This window comes from Lepidochelys kempii, chromosome 25 (genome assembly GCF_965140265.1).
Source record: "Lepidochelys kempii isolate rLepKem1 chromosome 25, rLepKem1.hap2, whole genome shotgun sequence".
Lineage (NCBI taxonomy): Eukaryota > Metazoa > Chordata > Testudines > Cheloniidae > Lepidochelys > Lepidochelys kempii.
Window position 1 is genome coordinate 3,387,251 of NC_133280.1, and position 7,956 is coordinate 3,395,206.

Sequence of the window (7,956 nt, forward strand, 5' to 3'; positions counted from 1 at the left end):
GGGAAGGTCATGCCTGACTAATCTAATCGCCTTTTATGATGAGATTACTGGTTCTGTGGATGAAGGGAAAGCAGTGGATGTATTGTTTCTTGATTTTAGCAAAGCTTTTAGCACAGTCTCCCACAGTATTCTTGTCAGCAAGTTAAAGAAGTATGGGCTGGATGAATGCACTATAAGGTGGGTAGAAAGTTGGCTAGATTGTCGGGCTCAACGGGTAGTGATCAACGGCTCCATGACTAGTTGGCAGCCGGTGTCAAGTGGAGTGCCCTAGGGGTCAGTCCTCGGGCCGGTTTTGTTCAATATCTTCATAAATGATCTGGAGGATGGTATGGATTGCACTCTCAGCAAATTTGCGGATGATACTAAACTGGGAGGAGTGGTAGATACGCTGGAGGGCAGGGATAGGATACAGAGGGACCTAGACAAATTGGAGGATTGGGCCAAAAGAAATCTGATGAGGTTCAATAAGGATAAGTGCAGGGTCCTGCACTTAGGACGGAAGAACCCAATCCACAGCTACAGACTAGGGACCGAATGGCTAGGCAGCAGTTCTGCGGAAAAGGACCTAGGGGTGACAGTGGACGAGAAGCTGGATATGAGTCAGCAGTGTGCCCTTGTTGCCAAGAAGGCCAATGGCATTTTGGGATGTATAAGTAGGGGCATAGCGAGCAGATCGAGGGACGTGATCATCCCCCTCTATTCGACATTGGTGACGCCTCTTCTGGAGTACTGTGTCCAGTTTTGGGCCCCACACTACAAGAAGGATGTGGATAAATTGGAGAGAGTCCAGCGTAGGGCAACAAAAATGATTAGGGGTCTGGAACACATGACTTATGAGGAGAGGCTGAGGGAACTGGGATTGTTTAGTCTGCAGAAGAGAAGAATGAGGGGGGATTTGATAGCTGCTTTCAACTACCTGAGAGGTGGTTCCAGAGAGGATGGTTCTAGACTATTCTCAGTGGTAGAAGAGGACAGGACAAGGAGTAATGATCTCAAGTTGCAGTGGGGAAGGTTTAGGTTGGATATTAGGAAAAACTTTTTCACTAGGAGGGTGGTGAAACACTGGAATGCGTTATCTAGGGAGGTGGTGGAATCTCCTTCCTTAGAAGTTTTTAAGGTGAGGCTTGACAAAGCCCTGGCTGGGATGATTTAATTGGGGATTGGTCCTGCTTTTGAGCAGGGGGTTGGACTAGATGACCTCCTGAGGTCCCTTCCAACCCTGATATTCTATGATTCTATGATCACTAGCCTGTCCCCAGGGCGGTGCTCTGAGGGGCCGTGGCAGAATGGCCTCAGGAGCTGGGCCTGCCGTATGGGCTTCACTCTGGCCAGGAACCAGCCAGAGCCCACGTCCACCCTTAGGAGCATGATGTGAGGCCCGGGCTGGCCCTAGCGCTGGGGCTGGGATTCCCCAGGGAACCTGTCCTGCTGGCAGTTTTGCCCCGTCTATAGGGACCCAGAGAAGATCTCCTCAGTGTCCAGGAGCTGTTGTGGGGCTGAGGGGCTCAGCTGCTGTGGCTATGGGGCTGGCATGGCTGGGGTCATGGTGAGACACTGACCTTTCCTTCCTGCTCCTTGCCAGTTTGCTCCCGTTCTCTGCTGTGCCCCAGAATCACCGGGATCATCGCACCTCCTGGATCTGCTGGCCCAGCTGCCGCTGGAAACAGGTGAGGGGGCTAGATGGGGCTCTGACATGCCTAAGGGCAGGGGCAGGCCACCCAGTCTCTCCCTCCCCCGAGTGGCATGTGGAGGAAGACGCACCAGGAGTCTCCAAGTGGGGACCAGAGGGGTGCGGGAAGACCAGCCAAACCCCCCTCCCTGCACAGCCCCAGGGGCTGGGGAGGGAGAGGATGGCATGAGCTGGGATAGACCTTTGGCATGATGGTGTAACAGGGGCACTGCCAGCTGTGTGGAGGGGGCCTGCCGTGAATTCTCGCTGGGCCCTTCCCCTGACCTGAACGGTGACCGCAGGTTTTCTGAGCCCATTGGCAGCTGCATACATGGCTTGTGCCTGTCAGGATGTGGCAGCCTGGCAGTGCCCTGGGAGGTGCCTTTCTGGAATGAATCCTGGTCCCAGTCTCTGGCAGAGGCTGGGTGCGCTGCTGCTGCCCATCCGCTGCCGCACTGGGGTGTTGGTGGCTTTCTGCTGAGTTCAGAGCGGCTTGGCCCATGGCGGCGTCTCTATAGATCGGGGCCATTCGTCACCCACCCCTTGCACGTGCCCTGCCGTCGGATGCTGAGAGCTTCCCCGCTTGGCCTGCTCTGCACAGCCAAATGCAAAGGGAACCTGTGACCGGGGAGTTTGCCCTGACCGTTGGCTAGGTCTGACTCATGGCAGAGAGCTGTCCTTGGCAGCCGGCTTGGAGCTCGCTGCTCCAGGAGCTGAGACACGTTCCCATGTCCCTCGCATACAGCAGCTCTTAATGCTCCTCATCCCTGTACTCCTTCCTGTCTGCCCTTGGGAAGGCTGGTTCGTACCAGCTTCAGCTCCGTGAACCAGACCCAGCTCCTTGGACGTCCCCGCCAAGCTGTTCTCGGCTGGTCCCTGCCCATCACGTCCAGACATGGCTGCGCTGGGACGAGGGCTGAGGTGGGGTGGGGGGTGCGATCCTGCTGCGTGCGCCACCCTGACCGTGGCAGGAGTCACTGTAACACAAGCTGGGCCAAACCCAGCCCTGAACAAGCGGGCCCATCCCACCAGAGTCAACAGAGCCGCGCCGTTGAGGGCCAGGGCTGAATACAGCTCTGAGCATGGCCCCCCGACCAGCTCCTGACTAGCAATTACCTGGAGACGTGCTCCAGAGGCCCAGAAAGGCCTGTGCCCTGTGCTGAGATTCTCAGCCTGGAACAGGACACCTCAGGCTCCAGAGCTGCCCCGCATGCAGCGCAGCTCTGGGACGCTGGTGGGGATGCTGCTGTCCCAGTGCTGCTGGGCTGGGTGCCAAGCGGGAGCAGCAGGAGACCGGTTACCTGAACTTTCCTCCCCCAGCCTGCTGCCCTGGGGGGGCGGTTCCCAATCACTTAGGCTATCCCAGTGGAGCAGAGCAAGGCTAGGCAGGGCACAGACCTTCAGTGCAAAGAGCTGCATCAAGCTGGTTGCAATTTCTGAGACTGCCTAGGGGGGTTGGGCGCCTCCTCTCCCTTTGGTGTAATGGGGGCTTGGAAGAGGGAAAAGGTCTTGATTCCAGTTTGCCCCTCTGATAGCAGCATGGATGCAAGCAGAGGTTTGTCCTGGCCAGCCAAGCCAGATGCCCGTTAGAATGAATGCAAAGCAAGAAAGATGAGAAAGAGAAGGAATAAAGTGAGGAAGGAAACTGACCCACTGGGGCAGGGGCTAAAGGAGGAGCCCCAGGGTCACATCTCGATGTTGCTCAGGATCTAGCCAAACCTGGTGGAGGCGGGATGGCACCTCATTGGGTCAGGACAGTAGTTGAGGCTAAGGAAACCAGTGTGGTGGCAACTATCCAGAGGCCAGCAGGGGGCACTATGATAGCCGCTGTGGAGACCTGCAGCAGCCAGCAGTGTGGGCTGCTGGGTGAGTCACTGGCCTGGCACTCAGGAGACCTGGGTTCTGTTCCCAGCTCTGGCCTGCTGGGAGACCTTGGCCAAGCCCCTTTGTGCCTCAGTGTCCCCATCTTCCAAATGAGGATAATGATGCTGACTCCTTTGTCCTGTGAGACCCACTGATGCGAGGCGCTGGGAATTACTCCTCTTATCATTACAGCTCACACGCGCTCCGGGTGCTCCCTGAACAGCAGCGTCCAGGAGGAGCTACGGCCCTATCCAACAATCCAACCCTTTCCAGGACCCAAGTATCGACTCTTCTTCCCACCGGGACACACCTGGGCCAGTAGGGAAAGCAAAGGTCTAATGCCCCAGAAGGCTGATTGGTTCTGTTAGAGCAGCCGCATCCGGGCCACAGCAGCCCGTCCAGCGCCAGTTCCAGGCAGCCTTTCAGAGGCCATCATTGTGTATTAGAAGGACTCTGTGCCACCTGCCACCCAGATCAGATGTGTAGGTGGGGCAGGGCAGGCAGAGAGGCGATTCTGGGAGGGGTCTGCAGGGATTGGTGCTCTGCCCTGCTCTGTTCAGTGTCATCATCAATGGTCTGGGAGTAAGGATAAAATCACTGCTGGTAACATTGGCAGATGACTCAAAGATTGTGGTAAATGGCCATTAGGACAGGGCACATCTACAGCGCGAGCTGGGCCCATTCAAACACAATGGATTGCAGTGCAGTCCAGGAGCAGGGAAAGCCAGCCATGCCTCCAGAGCGGGGGCTGTATCCTGGAAAGCAGGGACTCGTGAAAGGATTTAGGGTCATAGCAGACAAGCACCTCAACCTCAGCGGTCAGTGCAGCGCTGTGGCACCAAGGGCTAATGTGATCCTTGGATGGATAAACAGGGGAGGAGTGAAGAGATTTTATCTTGATGTACGGCACTGGTGAGACCGGTAGTAGAATACTGCGTAAGAACGGCCATACTGGGTGAGACTAAAGGTCCATCTACCCAGTATCTTCTGACAGTGGCCAGTGCCAGGTGCTTCAGAGGGAATGAACAGAACAGGGAATCACCAAGTGAACCATCCCCTGTCACCCATTCCCAGCTCCTGGCAGACAGAGGCTAGGGACACCATCCCAGTCCATCTTGCCTAATAGCCATTGATGGACCCATTCTCCATGAGCTTAATTCTTTTTTGATTTGAGTTCTCGTTTTGGCCTCCACAACATCCCCTGGCAATGAGTTCCACAGGTTGACTGTGTGTTGTGTGACAGGGTGTAAGAACCTTTCTGGGGAGGAAATCCCAGGTCCTAGCGCAGGCACAGGCAGAGCAAGCACCAGTGGAAGCTGATGCCAGACACATTCCAACTGGGACTTAGGCGCAAAATTGTCAAGTGAGGGTGAGCAACCTTTGGACTAAACTCCCAGGGAGGCTGTGGATTCTCCATCTCTTGACATCTTCAAGTCAAGGTTTGCTTTAGTCAACCCACAGTTGACACTAAACTGGGAGGAGAGGTAGATACGCTGGAGGGTAGGGATAGGATACAGAGGGACCTAGACAAATTGGAGGATTGGGCCAAAAGAAATCTGATGAGGTTCAACAAGGACAAGTGCAGAGTCCTGCACTTAGCATGGAAGAATCCCATGCACCGCTACAGACTAGGGACCGAATGGCTCGGCAGCAGTTCTGCAGAAAAGGACCTAGGGGTGACAGTGGATGAGAAGCTGGATATGAGTCAACAGTGTGCCCTTGTTGCCAAGAAGACCAGTGGCATTTTGGGCTGTTTAAGTAGGGGCATTGCCAGCAGATCGAGGGACGTGATCGTTGCCCTCTATTCGACATTGGTGAGCCTCATCTGGAATACTGTGTCCAGTTTTGGGCCCCACACTACAAGAAGGATGTGGAAAAATTGGAAAGGCAACAAAAATGATTAGGGGACAGGAACACATGAGTTATGAGGAGAGGCTGAGGGAACTGGGGATGTTTAGTCTTCAGAAGAGAAGAATGAGGGGGGATTTGATGGCTGCTTTCCACTACCTGAAAGGTGGTTCCAAAGAGGATGGCTCTAGACTGTTCTCAGTGGTAGCAGATGACAGAACAAGGAGTAATGGTCTCAAGTTGCAGTGGGGGAGATTTAGGTTGGATATTAGAAAAACTTTTTCACTAGGAGGGTGCTAAAACACTGGAATGCGTTACCTAGGGAGGTGGTGGAATCTCCTTCCCTAGAAGCTTTTAAGGTTAGGCTTGACAAAGCCCTGGCTGGGATGATTTAGTTGGGGTCGGTCCTGCTTTGAGCAGGGGGTTGGACTAGATGACCTCCTGAGGTCCCTTCCAACCCTGATATTCTATGATTCTATGATTCACAGTCACTGGGCTCAACACAGGGACAACTAGGGGGAATGTGATATACAGAGAGTTAGCTAGATGCTCTAATGGTCCCTTCTGGGCTTAACCTCTAGGAATCTATCAGTGGGTTTCTGCCCTGCAGGTGGAGGCTGGGGGCATATGGAATTAGAGTTATGCTCATTCATGGATCCTTATGTTCAATTTTCTTATATTCAGAAGTTCAGGTTTTTTACACTACAATGTTGTACCAGTTTTGGGGGGAAGGTGTTTGTTTTTTGGTATATTTACCAATGTAATGTTTTTGTGTGAACAAAATGTTGATGGATTATGATGAGGGCAATAGATTTTAAACATCTCATCAATAACTGCTGGATGTATATTTCTATCTCATAGCGTGGTACAATACATTAGTGATGCAGTCTCTGAGTTGGCAGCTCCAGTTGTCCTCCACAGACTCTCTGGTGCAGAATTATTTCTCTCCAGACTTCTTAGCATATCAAGAATTCTCTGCCAGACTGCTATTCCAGAGACTGTTCTCTGCCGACTGATCCACAGGCAATTTTGTTTACAAAGTCCAGTGGAGCTTGAAAGTTTCTGGAACCAGAACTATTTAGAGTACAAAGTCTGCCGGCTTTGCCAAGGTGTGTTCGTGGAGCCTGTTCATTCTCTAAAACATACCGAGATGTTTATATTTGCCAAGACCTCTCAGCCACCATAATTTAGTAGCAAATAACTCCAGAATTACCCACCAGCTTTACTAAAAACAGCCTCTTGTAAAGCTAATGGATAAAACAAACTCAAGTGTCTTGATTGAGCTGTCTGTAAGGTCCGACTTTACAGATAAACAAACAAAGAAACAAACAAAGCCTATTGACTTTTCCAAATGGGAAAATTCCTCCCTGTCCAAGTCCCATGTTAAAAAAAAAAAAGCCACAATTCATTAACTGCAAAAGTTGTCCAGAAATATTTCCCCATGTGTCTGGAAAGCAGTCAGAGCAACTATCAGGTAGAAAGGAGCTCTCTTAAACCAAATGTCAGTTGATGTATAGGAGGGCAGAGCCATTGCTTTATGCCTGGGGAGTGAATTTGTGGGGGGGGGGGTGGAGGGTGAGAAAACCTGGATTTGTGCTGGAAATGGCCCACCTGATGATCACTTTAGATAAGCTATTACCAGCAGGACAGTGGGGTGGGAGGAGGTATTGTTTCATATTCTCTGTGTATATATAAAGTCTGCTGCAGTTTCCACGGTATGCATCCGATGAAGTGAGCTGTAGCTCACGAAAGCTCATGCTCAAATAAATTGGTTAGTCTCTAAGGTGCCACAAGTCCTCCTTTTCTTTTTGCAAATACAGACTAACACGGCTGTTACTCTGAAACCTGTCATTTACACCTGTGCAAATCCTGCTAGCCTGGAATATTGTTTCCAGAGAGAAATGGGATTTTTAAATTATAGGTGTCTTTTGATCCCTTAAACTACGGAGTCACTACTGTGACTCCATAATGGGATCTGGCAGGACAGTTTTGTTCTCACCATTATTCTGAACAGTACGAGATTCAGGCCACAGAGCTTTGCTAAGAGAGTATCAAAATAAGGATTTTCAAATGTCTCTAGTGATTTTGGACATTCTGCTGATGATGCCACGAATAATCTGATCTCCAGAGTGTGGGTGCTCAGCACTTTCTGACAATCAGGCCCCTTGTAGGTGTCTCAAGTCAGGTACCCGAAAAAGGAGACATCCCAAAACTCTTATCTCATTTGAAGATCTTGGCCCAAGATGTCCCCACTGAACATTCAAAAGCTAGGATGTGCCTGCACGAGGGCCCAGCACTAGGCCTTCTGGGAATTATGCCTGGAGCTAGGGGACGTATTTTTAAAAACGTGACAATTTTTTTAAATTTGATATAATTTTTGTTTTGTTGCTTTTAAAAGTGATGGACTGGTTGGTTCTGAAGAGATTACCAATGTGTAAGTGTATCATAGTTTTGTCTTACATTGATCATTATTCATTTCTAAATGAAATTTCCCATTTTCATTTTGCGGCAGGGTTACTTTCAGTTGCTCAGCTGGGTCACATGGTGGGATTTAAAAATATTTTCAAACTTTAAAA